The following is a 23025-nucleotide window of genomic DNA, read 5'->3' as shown; positions in this document are numbered from 1 at the left end:
GATATGTACTGATTATGTGAGACTGACACGGTGTGAGGAATGACAACATGTGTGTGTGTGAGAGAGAGAGAGACAGAGAGAGAGGAGAGGGGTATTCTCATGGCTGGTGTCAGTGCCTCTGTTTCTCCAGCTTTCAGACCTCATTAGTGGTGGAAGACGTTGATACTGACAACTTTTTGTCTTTCTTTCATTCATTCCTCCACTCTTCCTGGGTTTCTAAACATTGTATACCTTTAGCCCCTTCACTGTTAATGTCAACAGGCTCATCCTCTTTGTTCTGTGTCATTTATGCCATATCACCCTGCTCCACACTATATCTGACCTTTTGTTGAGATTTCTATATTCTCTACCAAAAAGCCTATTAATTTAAAACGGTATATGTTCTCTAAACTGAAGTCTATTAAAACATGTTTGCCAATGAAATTGATCGAAAATAATTTAGTCTGAGTAAATTTGTTTGTGCAGGAGATCTAACAAGATTGGCCTCTTACCATTAGGCAGAAGAGGCAATTGCCTTAGGCCTCATATCATCAAGGGGCCTCGTGAGCCGGGCATAATATTTGTTTTTACAAAATACTAGTTATAAACATTTTTTTTATCTTAATGAGGCCACATTGTTGACAAAAAAGGCCTTCAAAAAGTAAATGAATCCATGCAGCTGATTAATAATTCATTATAGATCAATAATTTATTTCCATACATATACATATATTTCATATCAATATTAATATAATCCAAGTTTTTCTCAAAATAGTAGAAACAAATGTCATTAATCACCCCTGGACCAGTTCATAATAGTGAACTATTTCACCTTGACAGAGTTGCCATGCATTGTTTCACGCAATATGATTGCAAACGTGACTTTCATTGAAATTAAGCTGCAATAATGAGGCACTTTCAGAGCAGGGCGGAGAAAATAAAAAGAAAGGAAGTTTTAATTTTAACAGAAAAATCTAACTGTCTTCTGCCTGGGGCCTCCAAATCACTAAGTCTGCCCCTGATTCGCCTAAGTCAGCCTTTTGTGGCCTAAGTGTGGGATGTACTGTCACTTCTACACTTTATTTATTCATTGGCCAACTTTACTGAGGGGGAAAGTGTAGCACATATTGAATATGGATCAATGGATCACTCCCCGGGATGCATACTGTCAGCTGCCTAAGCCGCTGGGCACCAGAAAAGCCTCTGGTTACATTAGCATATGCAGGAAAAAAAACTAGAGCCAGACTGTTTTGTTTTTTTGGGTCCGATACCGATTCTCCTTTTTGGGCGACAAACCTTACTGTCACCGACATATCTGCCGATATACTGTTTCATAGCAGGGAAAGGAAAAAGTTGAATTCTCATAAATTGCTATCCAAAAGAGTAATTGTCCAAGTGATAAATGCTTTAAATGTTGATTTCTTACATTATGAAAATGTGTTCAGATAAGCATGAGATTCCCTTTTTTCATTCTATTTATTAAATATCGGTTATTGGTGAAATTAACGCTACTTGCCCAAATGCATAGTGACAACTGTAAAGTTTGGTGGAGGAGGAATAATGGTCTTGGGACTGTTTTTTATTGTTCGGGCTAGGCCCCTTATTTCAAGTGAAAGGAAATCTTAACGCTACAGCATACAATGACATTCTTGACGATTCTGTGCTTCCAACTTTGTGGCAACAGTTTGAGGAAGGCCCATTCCTGTTTCAGTATGACAATGCCCCCATGCACAAATTGAAGTCCATACAGAAAGGGTTTGTCGATATCAGTGTGGAAGAACTTGACTGGCCTGCACAGAGCCCTGGCCTCAACCCCATCCAACATCTTTGGGATGATATGGAACGCCAAATGTGAGCCAGGCCTAATCCCCCAACATCAGTGCCCGACCTCACGAATGCTCTTGTGGCTGAATGGAAGTAAGTGCCCGCAAGCAATGTTCCAACATCTAGTGGAAAGCCTTCCCAGAAGGGAGGAGGCTGTTATAGCAGCAAAGGGGGGACTAACTCCATGTTAATGCTCAGGATTTTGGAATGAGACATGCAATGAGCAGGTGTCCACATACTTCTGGTCATTCAGTGTACCTAGCACTACAAAACAATACACACAAAATCCCAAAAGTAAAAATATATAAATGAGGAAATATCGTTACGAATCCAATTAACAAACCAAGTAGCACTGTAACAGTAATGTACCTACAACAGATTAATTTACACAAGATATAGGCTACTAGGAATTATATGTACAGCAGTAGTTATGTCAAGAATCCAGTATATAAATAAATATGTGGTGTGTGTAAACAACAGGAGTAGAAATATTAGAATGAGCTATTTTGAGAATACAGTATGTAAATGCAGAGTACAAAAACCCCATAGCAAAATGGATAGAATTGCAGGAAATTAGCTTCCAGACCGGAATATAAATAATGTACTGTATATGTATGTGAATGGTGTGTATAGCAGTAGTTATATAGGATGAGCCATGACTAGAATAGAGTATATACATATAAAGTGACTCTTATGTTCATAAGGCAGTGTGGTCTCTAAGGTACAGGGTAGAGTACCAGGTGTTATCCAGCTTGTGACAGTATCTGAGGTTCAGGGCAGGGTATGGGGCGATCACAGAATGGCAATTGATCCAGACAGATAAACTCAGCTACTGATCTGTTCAATCGTTGGGCATCTTTTGAATTCAGTGTCATGGCATTTTAAACATTTTATGACAATTATTTTGAGACAGCCATGGACAGTATGCATTAATCAATCAATTATACAATAATACAATCAATTTGACTTCGTTTTTACCAATCTAACTACAAAATAACAATGGTAATCATTTATTTGAAAGGTAAATCTCTGTTAATTTTTTAATATTTTTTTTTACTAGGCAAGTCAGTTAAGAACAAATTCTTATTTTCAACGACGGCCTAGGAACAGTGGGTTAACTGCCTGTTCAGGAGCAGAACGACAGATTTGTACCTTGTCAGCTCGGGGGTTTGAACTTGCAACCACACTGTTACTAGTCTAACGCTCTAACCACTAGGCTACCCTGCCGCCCCATAAACTGTGTAAGTCAATATGTAGCCTAGGTCTATTCATAATACAGGTGAATGCATATTATTCAATGGGAGTGTGTGCATGCATTGAGTTATTGAGCTTGTTTTAGATGATTTCATGGGGCTACAGATGACAAACAATCCTTTCCATTTAGGACTTATTTCATTGGCTACTGCTAGGAGAACATATCATTTTATTGCAGTGATCAACAACATTTGAATATAATCTCTTCTTTTATAAAAGTGTGCGCAGTCTCTTTAAGAAAGTAATGACATCATTTGCTGAGGCTGTGAATGTGTCTGTGGAATCTGATTTTGTGGCTATGGAATCGAGTGGAAACCAGACCTGTGGCAAGGGAGATGAAGAATTGAATGAGTTTTTGGTGGTGAGGGAGACGGAGTGAATTAATGAAGGTTTTGGTGACAATTAGCTTTGAAATCAGCATATTTTGTGTTATGGTTTGCATATTATCACAAACAAAGCACTAGGGTAGTGGAGTGATGGTGCTTCAGCTGTAAACTAGCTAGGAAGCCTACAATTAAAGTTGGAAGCTACTGTTATCGTCTTGCATTGAATAAGTGTTCTAACCTGTATAGACATTGTTTTGCGAACAGTAATGAACAGTTTCAACCTTTCTATATGCAGTGTTGCATTATTCAAGTGTGTTAATTTCTGTGCTGCATGAGTGGGGAGCTAACAATGCAGCCCAGACAGCTCTAGCAATGAATCAGTAAGTAGAGCAAGCACTTTGCTGATAGACAGACTTGATCCTCTCTGTCACGTGAGACACATTTGACAGAGGTACCGAACGTAACAAAGATTGTAGTATACCGTTTCGGTATACGGTGCAACACAAGTTGCCACGCAGTCACGGGTGAATGAGGGGTATAGGAGGAGGCTGAGCATGCACCCCTGCGGGGCCCCCTTGTTGAGGATCAAAGTGGCGAAGGTGTTGTTACCAACTTTGGGTCGGCCCGTCAGGAAGTCCAGGATCCAGTTGCACAGGGAGGGATTCAGACCCAGGACCCTAAGCTTAGTGATGAGCTTGGAGGGCACTATGATGTTGAAGGCTGAGCTGTAGGCTGAGCTGCTGTGGTTGAATGCGTTGGTTCGGGCTTTCAGTTTTGCGTGAATGTTGCCCTTTATCAACAGTTTCTGGTTTGGATAAGTTCTAATCGTCACTTATCCTCTTCCTGATGAATCCAGTCAATACTTCAATATTATTCCCAGAGGTAACCCGGAACATATCCCAGTCCGTGTGATCAAAACAATCTTAAAGCATAGATTCCAACGTTAAACAGTCCTTACCACGGGTCCTTCTTGAGTTTAACAAGTTTTAAGCAAGCTATTGCTACAAAATGTATGTTGAGTAACTCTCAATAATTGTCATTAAGGGGAATAGGAAGTTCAGCTACTTAGATAGAGAGGGGGAGCGGGTGATAGACCACTAAGGTGTGTTCTTTGGAGCTCTTCTTAAAAACAATCAACAAACCAATCAGGTCTTGAGCAGGAGGCTAACATGTGATCCGGGAGGTTACCACCTTATTAACCAGGCGATGGAAAGGAAGAGAGAGAGTGTGTGTGTGTGTGTGTGTGTGTGTGTGTGTGTGTGTGTGTGTGTGTGTGTGTGTGTGTGTGTGTGTGTGTGTGTGTGTGTGTGTGTGTGTGTGTGTGTGTGTGTGTGTGTGTGTGTGTGTGTGTGTGTGTGACAGCACCCAGGCCAAATTATCTGCTTTGGAAAGGGCCTGACCTGACCCAAAAGCTCATAGGACCGAGAGACAGAAAGAGATTGAGAGGGAGGGCAATACTGAAATACAGTGCAGGCATGGTGCCATGTTGTCTATGACAAGGCTTAGACATATTTTTAGATTTACCAAGCATTTCTGTATAAATCTTACTCTTAGTGTGTGTGCATCTGTGTGTGCCTAAGAGCGTGCAAGCTCTCACACACACACACACACACACACACACACACACACACACACACACACACACACACACACACACACACACACACACACACACACACACACACACACACACACACACACACACACACACACACACACACACACACACACACACACACACACACAAGTGAAGGCATATGTACCTCTGCCTTTGTGTATATCTGATTATGGTCTCTGATTGCGAGTGACAGTGTGCAGATTGAGTTGCACAGCCTCTCTAATTCTCTCTATTAATGAGCAACGCTCCACACTGCTGCCCCGGACCCCATCTATTAATCACAATTTGTCATCTGCCTCATGCTCCCTCCCTCCCACTCCCTCCCGCCTTCTTTCTCCCTCCCTCCCACTCCCTCCCGCCTTCTTTCTCCCTCCCTCCCACTCCCTCCCGCCTTCTTTCTCCCTCCCTCCCACTCCCTCCTGCCTTCTCTCTCCCTCCCTCTCCCTCCCTCCCACTTCCTCCCGCCTTTTCTCTCACTCTCTCCCTCCCACTCCCTTCCGCCTTCTCTCTCACTCTCTCCCTCCCACTCCCTCTCACCTTCTCTCTCTCTCACTCACTCTCTCCCTCCATCCCACTCCCTCCCGCCTTCTCTCTCACTCTCTCCCTCCCTCCCTCCCTCCCACTCCCTCCCGCCTTCTCTCTCACTCTCTACCTCCCACTCCCTTCCACCTTCTCTCTCACTCTCTCCCTCCCTCCCACTCCCTCCCGCCTTCTCTCTCACTCTCTCCCTCCCTCCCACTCCCTCCCGCCTTCTCTCTCACTCTCTCCATCCCACTCCCTCCCGCCTTCTCTCTCACTCTCTCCATCCCTTGCTCTCCACATCTTGTCCCCACCTTGCCTCCTCTCTCCAACCAAATATGTCTGCTTTTCTTCTCAACATCTATTCTCTGTCCCTCAGTCTCAGTCTTTGTTTCTGTGTTCATTCAACTCAATCTCAGTCTTAGTCTCTGTGTTCATTCAACTCAATCTCAGTCTTAGTCTCTGTGTTCATTCAACTCAATCTCAGTCTTAGTCTCTGTGTTCATTCGTCTCAGTTCGGATAGTACAACAAGGGAAAAGTGGGGACATTTCGCCGGTCCCCACAAGGAAAATACTTTTTTTAGGCTCAGGGTTAGGGTCTCAGTCTTTGTCTCTGTGTTCATTCATCTCAGTCTCAATCTTTGCCTCTGTGTTCATTCATCCCATTCTATCCTATATCATCTCATCTCTTCTCTTCTTCCAGTTTGTCCATTCTTTCCTTCTCTCCCTCCATTTTTCTCTCCTCTTTCACATATCTATTTTTCCCTCTCCGTCTGCCTATCCCTTGCTCTTACTTCTTCCTCAGCTGGGGAATATGGTCAAGCATACTGAGAGGGTTTCTCACTGAAATTTCACATTTTAATTCTGCTGACACTCTCAAGGTTAAGCAAACTGTTTCACACCAGCAAAAAGTGATTTATCGGCCCAATTCAGGCCTGTATCGATACTCTGTAATTACATATTTTGTGTAGTGTAGTTGTTGTTGTTTGGCAAAATGAAAATATTGGACAGTATGGAAGGGGCGACTGGTATTGGGTGTATTGCGGCCAACTTTTATGTTGTTGCTGATGATTGTCCTGTGTCATACAGTCATTATTGTTGAATGGACATAATGTAATGCCAGGGTAAGGTAGAGTACATTAATTTACAATGGGGCAGAGCTCTGGGTAAACCAGAGTGCATGTGTTTGGTTTTACAAGGAGATTAAAACCAGGAAAATTTGTGTAGTACAACAAGGAAAAAGTGGGAACATTTCGCCGGTCCCCACAAGGAAAATAGTTAGGGTTAGGGTTAGGGTTAGAATTATGGTTAGAGTAAGAATTAGGGTTAGGAGTTAAGGTTAGGGTTAAGGTTAGGTTAAAGGGTTAGGTTTAGAGTTAGAGTTAGGGAAAATAGAATTTTGAATGAGAATCAATTGTTTGGTCCCCACAAGGATAGTAAAACGAACGTGTGTGTGTGTGGGTAGTAGTGTGGACAGGTGGAGCCTTGTAATTTGCTGGTATAACCCGCAGTATTTACATCAGTACCCAAGCTGTGCATGCCCCAAACATTGCTCATCAATTTTAAAAATACGATGTTTGCAAGATACAGTATGCGGCTTTCAATACATGCATGAGGGCTTGTAAAATACAATATAAGATTTGTCAGTGTGTGTGTGACTGTGTGTGTATGAAAGAGAGTGGAAGACAGTGGGAGAGAGTGCCCTGTACAGTTCATCACCAATTGATCAAAGGTATCTACTGAATCCCTCCAAAACAATTTGTATCAGACATTTTCAACTCCCCCCCCATAGTGAAGTATTAATTTAAACTCTTGTCTCACCAACCCTCCCCTCCCTCCCTACTCATACCCCCAAAATATATGTCTGCTATGTGGATAGACGCGAGAGGCGTTGGAGAGGGGACACTTAGAGAGGGATATGAAGAGAAAAATACAATGGAATGGATAAAGAAATGAAGAGAAAGCTGAAAAACTCTTAATGCAATTCCTATATTCTAATCACAATATTTATTTCTTACCTGAAATTATCATGTATTGATTTGACCCTATTTTTCCCCTTATTAAATTCTGTCATTATTTTGTGTATTGTACTGCTTTGGCAACACTGGATCATCCCTTTCATGCCAATAAAGCCTATTTGAATGTGAAAGCGGTAGGGTGATTGAGAAGAGAGGGAAAAGGGTCAGTTTCTATTGCCAATAGACTATTCATGCTGCGGCCATGATTGTTCTCACTCCAGGCCAGGAGTCAGGAAGCGGAAGTGCTCCGTCGTAGTGTATAGAACAGCTCAACCTTTCCTCAAGTTCAACCTTTAAACTACAGAAACAGACAACTAATAAACCAACCAAGGGAAGTAACATGTCACCTATATGCAAATCCTGGCCAACGGCTGATTTAATGATCAATACATTGATTTAGCATAAATATAGCTGCACACGATGTATAACACCATTCAGATCCTCCCTGTGAATGCTGTCTATGACACAGTTTTACAGTGCTGTTATAGGTGTGTACGATTTCCTCATATACAGTACTGAGCTGGCCTCCGACTCGAACCCTTTCTTGGCCTTCAGTGACAGCCACGAGGCTGCACTAATGGCTGATTAAATGGACTTTTTTAGTCTGTGTGAACATGGGAGAGAGAGAGAGAGAGAGACAATGTCGTCTTTAAAGGCTGACGTCAGTCACATGTATATTGAGTTACTGGGACGATAAACCAAAAAGTATTGACACCGACCATACCAATCACATATCACAGGCATTTTGCTGATATCGTTCATTACAATAAGTAGCCTATACTAGAGAAATGTGAAGTTTGAAATGAAATACGTTTTATAATATGGGTGTTAGTGGGACAATTGATGGCTGTAGTAGTAAACTGTGGCGCACATTATTGTTATAAACATATCCTTCTATTCATTGTTATCGCCTCAACTCAGGCCAATTATCGCGTTATTGATTTTAGTCCATATTGCCAAGCTCTACTCCTTAACTTGGGTCTCACCCCACTCACACTCCTAAAGCAACACACCACTTCAGCCCACACAGAGGTTTAGGGATGTGTGTGAAACAGCACTGCTGTTAGGGGTTTAAACCAAAAAACTGTACTGATTTTCATGTGCAAATGTCAGTCATGAGCAATCAGAGATCTACCATCCTGGAGGAGGCGGACACACACACACACACACACACACACACACACACACACACACACACACACACACACACACACACACACACACACACACACACACACACACACACACACACACACACACACACACACACACACACACACACACAAATGTACAGACCGGAGGGAGAAGTGTGTGCTGAATAATTGAAAAGAGCCACTCCTCTCGCTGTTCACAGGTCACAACCTTTCTAAAACGATGACAGGAGATGTATCCCCTGACCCCCTCAAGTCTCTCTCAGTACGTCTTATTCACTGGAACTAATACCACCCACTCAGGGAGTAGCCTGAACTGGAACCCTTATGTTTGCACCCTAAATACCAGCCTTATGCACATGCATGAGCTTTACATACACTTTACAGGTTGATATTGGTGTTGTTGCCAAGAGAGTGGAATACCATTTTGAAAGAGTTCAAAGATAAGAATCTTAAGGTTGGACATCACAAACAGAGAGAAGAAAGCAGAGAAGGAACATCAACCCATGACGAAGGACAGAAAGACAGCAGGGGAGAGAGTGTTGGATCATCCACCAGGGATGACAAGGGCAGCAGAGAGAAGAGAGGAGAGAGGGAGAGTGGAGCGAGACATCCGTGACCCTTTTTTTTAGCTCTTAAACCACGCTGTCCATGCCAATGCATCACTGCCAGACAACACCTCCTCCTATCCCACTACAGACGACAAGAACATGACAGCCTGTCTCATATACTGGACAGTACTCACCAACACACACACGCAGACACACACACACTCAGACACACACGCAGACACGCACACACACAGACACACATGCAGACACGGACGCACACATACGCACACACACGCACGCAGACACACACGCAGACGCAGACACACACACATACACGTGTATGCCACACATACAGACACAGAGGGATCGTTCCCATCAACTAAAAGGGCATGTGACACAGTAGTGGTGCGTGAGTGAGTGAAATCACAGGGGAAGCCACTGGGGAAGCCGAGCCAGTAAAAAAGCCCTATTACAACCTATGTTGTGATAATTGTGGCTTTTGCTCTAAAACCCATTCATTCATACACCACCGTGATACACTGTAGGCCTACAATAAGTCTGTGACAACAAAAAGACAACAGTCACACAGTGTAGGAATAAATTCAACTACACATACGTTTGTTTCATCACAAAACCGGAGAGTAACAAAGCAAATATTGCCCGTAACAAACATTTATATGACATGCATCATGGTCACACAAGTTCATGTTTTGGACAGTTTACTAAATGACTACTGATTTAGAAGCACAGAGTTACCGCAAGTCAGCACAAAGGAAACAGGAGAACTGCCTCCGCTAATTCCAGCACCATTTCAACTTAAACATTTAAACATCATAAAATCAACAAGGCTATATATGCTTATTTTAATACACTGAAAACAAACTTAAAGACACCAAAAACAATTTAGTCCAATCAATGTTGCTAAATATCATGTGGCTGTCCATGGTACTGATTTCTCTGTGTGTGTGCGTACATGCGCAAGTTAAAAAACAATTGTGACTCTTTCATGTTGGCAAAACAGTATATGGCTTGGTATGCTTTTAGTTATTGTTTTCATAGGCTACCTAGCCTAAATGCTTGTTAGCCTAACTTCCTAACTTCTCTGCAGCACTCCACCAATCAGGCCTTTACGGTAGAGTGGCCAGACGGAAGCCACTGCTCAGTAAAAAGCACACGACAGCCTCCTTGGAGTTTGCCGAAAGTGATTAAAGGACTCTCAGACCAGGAGAAACAAGATTCTCAAGTTTCTCACATCTGGATGAAACCTGGCACCATCCCTACGGTGAAGCATGGTGGTGGCAGCCTCATGCTGTGGGGATGTTTTTCAGTGGCAGGGACTGGGAGTAAGGATCGAGGGAAAGATGAACGGAGCAAAGTACAGAGAGATCCATGATGAAAATATGCTTCAGAGCGCTCAGGACCTCAGACTGGGGCGAAGGTTCACCTTCCAACAGGACAACGGCTCTAAGCACACAGCCAAGACAACGCAGGAGTGGCTTTGGGACAAGTCTCTGAATGTCCTTCTGTCCTTCAGTGGCCCAGTCAGAGCCCGGACTTGAACCTGATTGAACATCTCTGGAGAGAGCTGAAAATAGCTGTGCAGCGACGCTCCCCATCCAACCTGACAGAGCTTGAGAGGATCTGCAGAGAAAAATTTGAGAAACTCCCCAAATGCAGGTGTGCCAAGCTTGGTGCATTATACCCAATAAGACTTGAGGCTGCAATCGCTGCCAAAGGTGCTTCAACAAAGTACTGGGTAAAGGGTCTGAATACTTATGTAAATGTGATATTTCAGTTTTTTATTTGTAATACATTTGCAAAAAATCTATAAAACTGTTTTTGCTTTGTCATTATGGGGTATTGTGTGTAGATTTAATCCATTTTAGAATAAGGCTGTAATGTAAAAAAATGTGGAATAAGTCAAGGTGTCTTAATACTTTCCCAAATGCACTGTATCTTTAGGAAGTTCTTTAATTCAAATGGATGTCCTCTCCCTGAGACCCCCCTCACCACCACCCTGTGATTCCCATTTCGGAAAGCCCTATATTGTCTTGTCAACACAAACAAGGCTGTAACACACACACAGTGTGCCCAAACACACTCTGTGGGCCACTCTAGATAAATATCCATATTATCTTCTCCATGTACTGAGGCTAACTGGCCATCCATCTTCCTTTATTAGGCTTAAATGTGCAATATCAGTGTGTGAAAAGCCATCCATCTCAGTATCTGTCAGTTTCTCACAGTGATTCTTCCATTCTGGCTCTACCCTGCTGTCTGTCTGTCTGTCTGTCTGTCTGTCTGTCTGTCTGTCTGTCTGTCTGTCTGTCTGTCTGTCTGTCTGTCTGTCTGTCTGTCTGTCTGTTCCCAGACAACTAGCTTTTGTAAACAAGAAGCGCTCAGCACAATTACAAATCTTTCTCTCTCCTACTATTTGTATTCCTCTCCCACACTATCCCCCGCATCCCCTGTCTTTCATTTTCCTCTGGCTTACTCCTTCTCTTTCTTTCTCTTTCTTTCTTTCTTTCTTTCTTTCTTTCTTTCTTTCTTTCTTTCTTTCTTTCTCTCTCTCTCTCTCGCGCTCTCTCACTCGCTCTCGCACTCTTGCTCTCCCTCTCTCTCTCTCTCTCTCTCTCTCTCTCTCTCTCTCTCTCTCTCTCTCCCTCCCTCTCTCTCTTCACATAGCGAGTAGTGAGGTGGCCTCGTTTGTTTTTATCTTGCAGCTAACAAGCTCTCATTTAGCCTCTGCTGGGCAGGAATGGCTTGGTAGACCTATCAATTTCCAGAGCAGTGTTTGTGTGTGTGTATTATGCTGTACTGAGACATCACCAATTTTACACCAGCAGAGAAAGATCAGGGTCTATAAAATAAATAGCATCATTACAACACCATACATTGTGGAAGCCTAACGAGATTGCCTTTGCCCTATAGAAAACAACGAGAGAGAGAGAGATTGGCAGACTGACAGATGGAGAGGCAGAGAGAAAATAAATAGTGATTGAAGTTTAATTGTAATGCAAAAGAGCACTAGTCCTTCACTCACCTACTTCATGACCTTGTTTAAATTCTTCCACCCACATCCTAAAGCTTCTGGTAATGGGAGAGAGGCACAGTCCCCGTTAATGGTTCATTGTAGAATGTACAGTTATTTTGGAAAGCAGACATCTTCACTTTTTCCACATTTTGTTACAGCCTTATTCTGAAACTGATTACATTGTTTTTTCCCCTCATCAATCTACACACAATACCCCATAATGACAAAGCAATGTATAATTTTTTGGGGGAAATATCACATTTACATAAGTATTCAGACCATTTGCTATGAGACACGAAATTGAGCTCAGGCGCATCCTGTCTCCATTGATCATCCTTGAGATATTTCTACAACTTGATTGGAGTCCACCTGTGGTAAATTCATTTTTTTTAATACCTTTATTTAACTAGGCAAGTCAGTTAAGAACAAATTCTTATTTTCAATGACGGCCTAGGAACTGTGGGTTAACTGCCTGTTCAGGGGCAGAACGACAGATTTGTACCTTGTCAGCTCAGGGGTTTGAACTTGCAACCTTCAGGTTCCTAGTCCAACGCTCTAACCACTAGGAACACACCTGTCTATATAGAAAGGATTGTGTTGGATTGTGTTGAGGCACAGACCTGGAGAAGGGTACTAAAAATGTCTGCAGCATTGTAGGTCCCCAAGAACACAATGGCCTCCATCATTCTTAAATGGAAGAAGTTTAGAACCACCAAGACTCTTCCTAGAGCCGTCCGCCTGGCCAAAATTAGCATCGGGGGAGAAGGGCCTTGGAACCCGATGGTCACTCTGACAGAGCTCCTGAGTTCCTTTGTGGAGATGGGAGAACCTTCCAGAAGGACAACCATGTCTGCAGCACTCCACAAATCAGGCCTTTATGGTAGAGTGGCCAGATGGAAGCCACTCCTCAGTAAAAGGCACATAACAGCCCTCTTGGAGTTTACCAAAAGGCACCTATTTTTTTATTTAACTAGGAAAGTCAGTTAAGAACACATTCTTATTTACAATGATGGCCTACTGGGGAACAATGGGTTAACTGCCTTGTTCAGGGGAAGAACAACAGATTTTTACCTTGTCAGCTCTGGGATTCAATCCAGCAACCTTTCGGTTACTGGCCCATCGCTCTACCCACTAGGCTGCCCGCCGCTACCTAAATGACACTCAGATCTTGAGAAACAATATTCTTTGTTCTAATGAAACTAAGATTGAACTCTTTGGCCTGAATGTCAAGCGTCACGTCTGGAGGAAACCTGACACCCTCCCTATGGTGAAGCATGGTGGTGGCAGCATCATGCTGTGGGGATGTTTTTCAGTGGCAGGGACTGGGAGACTAGTTAGGATCGAGGGAAAGATGAAATGAGCAAAGTACAGAGCGATCCTTGATGAAAACCTGCTCCAGAGCGCTCAAGACATCAGACTGGGGGCGAAGATTCACCTTCCAACAGGACAACAACCCTAAGCACACAGCCAAGACAACACAGAAGTGGCTTTGGTACAAGTATCTGAATGTCCTTGAGTGGCCCAGTCAGAGCCCGGATTTGAACAGGATTGAACATCTCTGGAGAGACCTGAAAATAGCTGTGCAGCAACACTCCCCATCCAACCTGACAGAGCTTGAGAGGATCTGCAGAGATGAATGGGAGAAACTCCCCAAATACAGGTGTGCCAAGCTTGTAGTGTCATACCCAATTAGACTTTAATACATTTGCAAACATTTCTAAAACCCTGTTTTTGCTTTGTCATTTTGGGGTATTGTGTGTAGATTGATGAGGGGGAAAAACAATTTAATAATTTTTTTAACAAGGCTGTAACGTAACAAAATGTGGAAAAAGTCAAAGGGTCTGAATACTCTCTGAAGGCATTGTACAGTATTTCCCAAGTTAATATTCCTTTCAGTCACATAATTGCTTTTTACTTTCAGATACACCCCTTTAACTTATGGCGTGGCATACCACTGATACTCCTTTCACAGTCTAGCACTTTTATTTAGTGTTTTTACATGTTGGCTTCCATAACTAGTTATTGATCTAGTGCAGGGTTATTCAACAGGGGGTCTGTTCAAAATAATGTTTTTATTAATATCGCTAGCAACAACAGAATAAACAAATGTTGCATTACATACCTACAGTAGAAAATATGAGAATATCCTATTTCTAATTATATCAACTTTATTTCTTGAAAAAAGTTAAACAAATTACACTCCTTGGAGCCAATTACACTCACACACCAGCTAATAGGCTACCAGTGTGGCAAGTGCCACTGGCTGCTGGTTAGTTTTCTTAACTTAGACATACGTTTTTGCCAACACATGGCTAACCTTTATTTAACCAGCTGCTAAACAGCTGCTCTTAGGGAAAATGTGTTTGGAGTTACCTTTCGAGCTAATTGGCTTTCGAGCTAATCAGAGTTTACACTTCCTCTTCCAATTATAATGTGGGGAGGTCAAAATAATGAGAAACTATCTACCAAATCTATTCCTTTTAAAATGTTGATTACTTTTTCATTCACCTGATGGTAAGACAATACATCAAATGTACATTTGTTTTTACAAATCTAGGATGGGGGTCCCTGGGTCGCCCGTTTTCCAGGGGGATCCATGGAAAAGAAAAGGTTGAAGACCCCTGATCTAGTGGGTTGATCACTTTGAGACAGTTTTTAGTTGTTGCATTAAGCAAGGATCAAAGATTCCATTAATGGTTTAAATGTCCCCAACTGCTACTGATGTGTAATTATTACTTAACGAGAGCAAATTACCATTTTGTGCCATTTTGCAAGTGTCGTTGACTGAACCGTGACACATTCAGGCCTATTTGTCACTTATTAGTTTGTGTGTGTTCATGCGTGCACATGGTGCACTTTTCAGCATGGTCTGGGTATTTGAAATGGTAATCTTCTGATGTCCCCCCTTTTCATCAGATTCTCACCATTTCTCCTCTCCCTGGTATGTCATTCCTGTAAAGCCATGTTTTAATATTTAAATGCACTATTTCCTTCATTGAGTTGAAGCTTAGTGTATCTAAGGAGGGTTTGAATGATGGCTAGAAACTGCAAAGAAGAGACACATGATTTAATAAATATATCGAAAGAGCTTAGCGGGTGACTTATCTTCCCTGCATTCACAGGCATAACAGTAAATCGCAAACGACCCAAGTTGCTCCCCTCTCTCTTTCTTTCTCTTCATCTATCTTTCCAGTGACACCATTTCCCCATTGCTCCTAGTCTGCTAGTGTAACTCTTTTAGCAGAATAATGAGTTTGGTGTCTGTAACTTCATTTTAGGAGATCAGCAGATGTCATCAACTGTTGCCGTATTTATCTATTTGCATACGCATGTGATCTAGTCTTCATATCAGATCTTTCTGATCTTTCTGCATTCCCCTTTCAACATGTCAAACAACACAACATACAACATATAGCAGCATTTCCCCCTGGTTTCTGAGTTTTCCTCGTTTTTTCAAGGCTTCACTCTCAAAATCATACTTTATTTTAATAGACAAACGACACAAACGTAATGTTCTAAGTCTACAACAATCCTTAAACCACATCAGGAAACCACTTTTGAGGCCTGGGAACAATCAACAACAACAAAACGTTGGTTAATGTAGTTGCCCTTTAATTCAATTGTGTGCCTAGCAAGTTACCTTTGTGTTTTACTAGCAGTGTTTGTATGTAAAGTGTAGGCTACATGTCATAGCACAGTTTTCAAATCACAGCTTACAAATAATCATGATGTCAACATTGCTTTGCTTGGAACCTTTGCTTGGAAAGCCTTTAGAAATGTTCATTCAAACATGATGACTGGATTGCACATCGTAAAGACTCAACCAAGACTTTGGACCTGCATACCCATTGCTGTTTGAATAAATCTTGATAATAAAAAATAAAAGCAAATTGTGAACAAAAAAGTAACGTAACCAGATTTTTTGACCAATAAGAAATTGGTGTCACATTGCCAAGTCAAGGAGTCGCAAACGTTTTAGTCGCAGTTTTGAGCCGTCACAGGCATAAAGTGCATTCGGACGGTAATTCAGACCCCTTGACCCTTTTGTTACGTTTACAACCTCACTCTAAAATGGATGAATAAAACAACACCTGGTTGTAGAGGGCTTTCCAAATGGGAATCACAGGGTGGTGGTGAGGGGGGTCTCAGGGAAAGGACATACATTTGAATTAAGGGACTTCCTGAAGATACAGTGCATTCGGGAAAGTATTCAGACCCCTTGACTTTGTTCACATTTTGTTACATTACAGCCTTATTCTAAAATGGATTAAATCTACACACAATACCCCATAATGACAAAGCAAAAACGTGTTTAGATTTTTTTGCAAATGAAATATAAATAAAAAACTGAAAAATCAAATTTACAAATTTACATAAGTATTCAGAACTCAGTACTTTGTTGAAGCACCTTTGGCAGTGATTACAGAGTGTTCCTGGGTATGAAGCTACAAGCTTGACACAGTTGTATTTGGGGAGTTTCTCCCATTCTTCTCTGCAGATCCATTTCAGCTCTGTCAGGTTGGATGGGCAGTGCCGCTGCACAGCTATTTTCAGGTCTCTCCAGAGATGTTCAATCGGGTTCAAGTCCAAGCTAGTTAGCGGTGGTGCGCGCTAATAGCTTTTCAATCGGTGATGTCAGTCGCTTTGAGACCTTGAAGTAGTGGTTCCCCTTGCTCTGCAAGGAACGTGGCTTTTGTGGAGCGATGGGTAACGATGCTTGGTGGGTGACTGTTGTCTGTGTGCAGAGGGTCCCTGGTTCGAGCCCGGGTAGGGGCGAGGGGACGGACTAAAGTTATACTGTTACACCACCACCATGCTGTAGGCATGGTGCCTGGTTTCCTCCAGATGTGACGCTTGGCATTCAGGCCAAAGAGTTCAATCTTTGTTTCATTAGACCAGAATATCTTGTTTCTCCTGGTCTGAGAGTCCTATAGGTGCCTTTCGGCAAATTCCAAGCAGGCAGTCATGTGCCTTTTACTGGCTTCCGTCTGGCCACTCTACCATAAAGGCCTAATTGGTGGAGTGATGCAGAGCTGGCTGTCCTTCTGGAAGGTTCTCCCATCTCCATAGAGGAACTCTGGAGCTCTGTCAGAGTGACCATAGGGTTCTTGGTCACCTCCCTGACCAATGCCCTTCTCCCACAATTGCTCAGTTTGGATGGGCGGCCAGCTTTAGGAAGATTCTTGGTTGTTCCATTTAAGATTGATGGAGGCCACTGTGTTCTTGGGGACATTCAATGTTGCAGAATGTTTTGGTACCCTTCCCCAGATCTGTGTCTTGACACAATCCTGTCTCTGAGCTCTACAGACAATTAGTTCGACCTCATGGCTTGGTTTATGCTCTTACATGTACTGTCAACTGTGGGACCTTATATAGGCAGGTGTGTGCCTTTCCAAATTATGTCCAGTCAATTATATTTACCACAGGTGGACTCCAATCAAGTTGTAGAAACATCTCAAGGATGATCAATGGAAACAGGATGCACCTGAGCTCAATTTCGAGTCTCATAGCAAAGGGCCTAATACTTATGTAAATATGGATATTTCTGTGACATTTGCAAAAATGTCTAAAAACCTGTTTTCGCTTTGTCATTATGAGGTATTGTGTGTAGATTGATGAGGGAAAAGTAATAATTGAATACATTTTTGAATACGGCTGTAATGTAACAAATGTGGAAAAATTCAAGGGGTCTGAATACTTTCTGAATGCACTGTACTGTTTCTACATGTGCCAATGTCACGACTTCCGCCGAAGTTGGTGCCTCTCCTTGTTCGGGCGGCGTTCGGCGGTTGTCATCACCGGCTTTCTAGCTGCCACTGATCTACGTTTCTTTTTCTATGTTGTTTTGTCTTGATTGTACACACCTGGTTCCCATTACGTTAATATTGTTTTCCCTATTTAACCCTCTGTTTCCCAATATGTTTTGTGTGTGTTTGTTCCTTGTTGAGTGTTAGAATGCTGTGTTATGGTGTGTTTTTCCCTGCGTGGAATTTATGGTTGTTTCTTTTCGAGTAAAGTACGTTATTTTACTCAGTTCTGTGTCCTGCGCCTGACTCCATCCTGATTTTCGATATGAATAAATATTCAGCATTTTGACACATCCCGCAAGGATCTCCATCAATGTTAAGCTCTAGCTTTTTTGTTGCTTTGAAAGTAATTTCTGAAGATGATTATTTATTTCATGTGATTAGTGACTCATTTATGTTTCCCACTAATTTTAAGGTCAACCCTGTGATGTGAACTGAACTCTCTTTTTAATATTGTGAACCTATTCCTTTTCAAAAAGTATTTTCTAAAGAAACATTGGGCATCTAATAGTGAAATCATAGTGTAAAAGCAGGTGAGCTGGTTCTACAATTTTTTGCCATTTTCTGGTGTTTTGTGGTGGAAAAATGCGCGGTAATGCGCGATAACCGGTCAACATTTTTACCCATAGATAGACAAGCTAGTAAGTTTTAACAAGTACATTTATTTTTGTGAAGAATGCATTAACTTCTTATGGCTGCAGGGGCAGTATTGTGTAGCTTGGATGAAAGGTTCCCAGAGGTGCCCAGAGTAAACGGCCTGCTCCTCAGTCCCAGTTGCTAATATATGCATATCATTATTAGTATTGAATAGAAAACACTCTGAAGTTTCTAAAACTGTTTGAATGATGTCTGTGAGTATAACAGAACTCATATGGCAGGCAAAAACCTGAGAAGAAATCCAAATTGGAAATGGCAAATCTGAGTTTGGTTGATTTTCAACCCAGCCCCCATTAAATACACAGTGGGATATTGGTTATGTTGCACTTCCTAAGGCTTCCACTAGATGTCAACCATCTTTAGAAACTTGTTTGAGAATTCTACTGTGAGTGGGGACTCATAAGGGTTGTTTGAGCCAGGTATCTGGCAGATTGCCACAGGCTCTGAGGCGAGGTCACAAGAGAGTTAGCTCTCGTTCCATTGCTTTAGGAACGAGGAATTAGGAATTAGGAACATAGGAATTCTCCGGTTGGAATAATATTGACGTTTTATGTTAAAAACATCCTAAAGATTGATTCCATACATCGTTTGACATGTTTCTACGGACAGTAACGGAACTTTTTGACATTTCATCTGCAACTAGGGAACGCGCTTCATGACTTTGGATTTGTTTACCAAACGTGCTAATAAAAGTAGCTCTTTGGACATAAATGATGGACATTATCGAACTAAATCAAACATTTAATGTGGAACTGGGATTCCTGGGAGTGCATTCTGATGAAGATCATCAAAGTTAAGTGAATATTTATAATGCAATTTCTGACTTCTGTTGACTACCCAATATGGCGGATATCTTTTTGGCTGCTTTGTTGTCTGAAAGCGGTACTCAGATTATTGCATGGTTTGCTTTTTCCGTAAAGTGTTTTTGAAATCTGACACAGCGGTTGCATTAAGGAGAAGTGTATCTATATTTCCATGTCTAACAATTGTATTTTCATCGACATTTTATAACGAGTATTTCTGTAAAATGCTGTGGCTCTCTGTTTTTGGAACTAGTGAACATAACGCGCCAGTGTATACTGAGATTTTGTTATATAAATATGCACTTTGTCGAACAAAACATATATGTATTGGGTAACATGAAGTCCTATGAGTGTCATCTGATGAAGATCATCAAAGGTTAGTGATTAATTTTTATCTCTATTTGTGCTTTTTGTGACTCCTCTCTTAGGCTGGAAAAATGGCTGAATTTTTCTGTGAATTGGCGGTCACCTAGCATAATTGTTTGTGGTGCTTTCGCTGTAAAGCCTATTTGAAATCGGACACTTTGGTGGGATTAACAAGATTACCTTTAAAATGGTATAAGATACATGTATGTTTGAGGAATTTTAATTATGAGATTTCTGTTGTTTGAATTTTGCGCTCTGCACTTTCACTGGCTGTTGTCAGATCAATCCCGTTAACGAGATTGCAGCCCTGAGAAGTAAATGGCCCCCTCCCTGTTAAAGACAACAAGTTTCCATTCACTCTGTCACAAGGAGATTTAAGGCTGATCATCAACCCTGTTACGGTTAACCCTGTTACGAACAAACCTGTTACTATATTTTGCACTTAATAGGAACGTACTATATTTACCCCAGGAAAACTTGTTTTTTATTAAGTTGAGCATGTACCTTTAATGACAGAATGTTAAAATTAGGTGAAATCGGTGGAACAAATCCAACTGTGAATATCTCATTTACTGTATAGTGTAAAAAGAGTGAATGAATAATGCATGCCTAGCGTAGCTGTCCATATTCATGTCTATATGAGGCTGTTTTAAATACCTGACTGGCTTAAGACTCAGAGGCTATGAATCATTAATTGACGTTGATTAAAGTTTGCCGTTAATTAACCCTCACCCTCTCACAGTAATGAGGGTCACTGACTGCCCCCCATCTCATCACACCCTCATGTCTCTATTCTTGTCCCTGTAATTATACTTTGATAACTCATTGATACACCGTGTGTGTGTGTGTGTGTGTGTGTGTGTGTGTGTGTGTGTGTGTGTGTGTGTGTGTGTGTGTGTGTGTGTGTGTGTGTGTGTGTGTGTGTGTGTGTGTGTGTGTGTGTGTGTGTGTGTGTGTGTGTGTGTGTGTATCGATGTGTGTTCAGTCAAACTGGGTTACAAACATCTATGGAAAACAGCAGGTTCTGTGTAACATGTACACTTAGTGTACAAAACATTAGGAACACCTGCTCTTTCCATGACATAGACTGACCAGGTGAATCCAGGTCATCCCGTATTGATGTCATCTGTTAAATCCAGTTCAATCAGTGTAGATGAAGGGGAGGACACAGCTCAAAAAAATATTTTTAAGCCTTGAAACAATTGAGACATTCAGAGGGTGAATGGGCAAGACTAAATATTTATGTCCCTTTGAACAGGGCACGGTAGTATGTGCCAGATGCATCGGTTTGAGTGTGTCAAGAACTGCAACGCTGCTGGGTTTTTCACTCTCAACAGTTTCCTGTTTGAATCAAGAATGGTCCACCATTCAAAGGACATCCAGCCAACATGACAACTGTGGGAAGCATGGGAGTCAACATTGGCCAGCATCCCTGTGGAATGCTTTCGACACCTTGTAGAGTCCATGCCCTGACGAATTGAGACTCTTCTGAGGGCAAAAGGGGGTGCAACTCAATATTAGGAAGGTGTTCCTAATATTTTGCGCACTCAGTGTATATATATATATATACACACACACAACACTGCTCTGAATACTACATCACCTAAAAACTCAGTTTTTACATTTTCATTCTAGTTCTCTAATCTCTTCAGAATTCTCACCACATGTATGTGACTATACAGTACAATCGCATCTATTTGAAAAGTGTGTGTGTGTGTAATTGCCGTGACGAGACAAGATGTTGAGAGCTCACTATGCGTGGAATCGGAGCGCTTGAACGCTCCACAGATGGCCCGGAGAGAGGAGGAACTAGGGAGAGACAGAAGGAGGGAGAGAAGATGAGAGAGAAAAAAATGAAAAATAAACGAATGAAAAACAATAGGAAAGATATCCCTAGCGAAGACGTGTTAGGAGTGATGTGTGGTGTTGATCTGTCAATATTGATCTGGTGTCTGTCTGGGTTTGGGAGTGCATCGGGTCAGATCGGTACAGAGATCCCAGGGTAGGTTGGACTGGGAGTCAGTATGTGTGTTTACAGCATGTGTTTTGACTGTGATTGGTAGAATGATAATATGTGCAGACAGTGTTTGTGTGTGTGTACGAGTGAATATATATTATGTGCATGCCTGTGCGTGTATGTTTGTATTTACGCTATTGTATGTGCACGCGTGTGCGTGTGTGTGTACATTGTTGTGAGAGTCTGTAAAATGGGCATGGGCCTCTAGTGTGTTTGTCTCATTCATTACCCAGTTAATATTATCACAGTGAGCCCATGCTCTCATTGATATTTGCCCTTTAAGTGCTCTGCCCCCACTCAATTTATACACACTTTACATGGCCTAATTGGACTGAGCCAGAGGGGGGGGGGGGTAGAGAGAACAGGCAATAGGAATTAGAGAAATAGGCTTACAATAAACATCCTCTGCAGTGATGGACACACTCACGCACATACGTACGTACGCACCCACACCCACGTTCTAGCATGACAACCTGATCCACAGACCTAGGCCCTGACTTGACCTGTAATTCCTCTGACACTCCACCTTCTGTAACACAGACCTTTAACCACGATCCATTTCCACCTAGAACACACAGCTATCACCTCAAACCCATTCTTCTCTCTCACTCTATTTCTCTCTTAACATCCTTTCCAGTCACTCTTCTCTTCTAACCTTCAAAGCTCAGTGGAGAAAAAGGAAGAAGAGGAAGCAAAGGAGTCGAGAGGAGGATAAGGAGGTAGGCAGGGCACTATAGGGGCACACACAGTGGTTATTTGATTCTAAGGCCAGGGGTATGAGACGGGCTGACAGGGGCCAGGGCTGGGGCTGGGGGGGGTGACAGGCAGTGACGGTGGGTACACAGCGTAACCTTTAGACTGGAGCCACAGGAGCATGACGGCCAGACTCCAAGGTAACAGAGAGAGAGAGAAGGAAAGAGGGTGGGAGAGAGAGATGGAGAGAAAAGGAGATGGGGGTTCTGTGTGGGTGAGCCTCCACGTGCTTGTGTCAGCTGTCTGTCTGTGTCCCTAGTGTGTTAACTAGCCAGCAAGTACAATGTGTAGAGAAGAGTAATAGACTGTTTCGGGTCGGCCTCTAAATAGGAGCATTTATCTACAGAG

The sequence above is a fragment of the Oncorhynchus keta genome, chromosome 10 (assembly GCF_023373465.1).
Source record: "Oncorhynchus keta strain PuntledgeMale-10-30-2019 chromosome 10, Oket_V2, whole genome shotgun sequence".
Taxonomy (NCBI): Eukaryota; Metazoa; Chordata; class Actinopteri; order Salmoniformes; family Salmonidae; genus Oncorhynchus; species Oncorhynchus keta.
Note: the sequence above shows the minus strand (reverse complement) of the source record.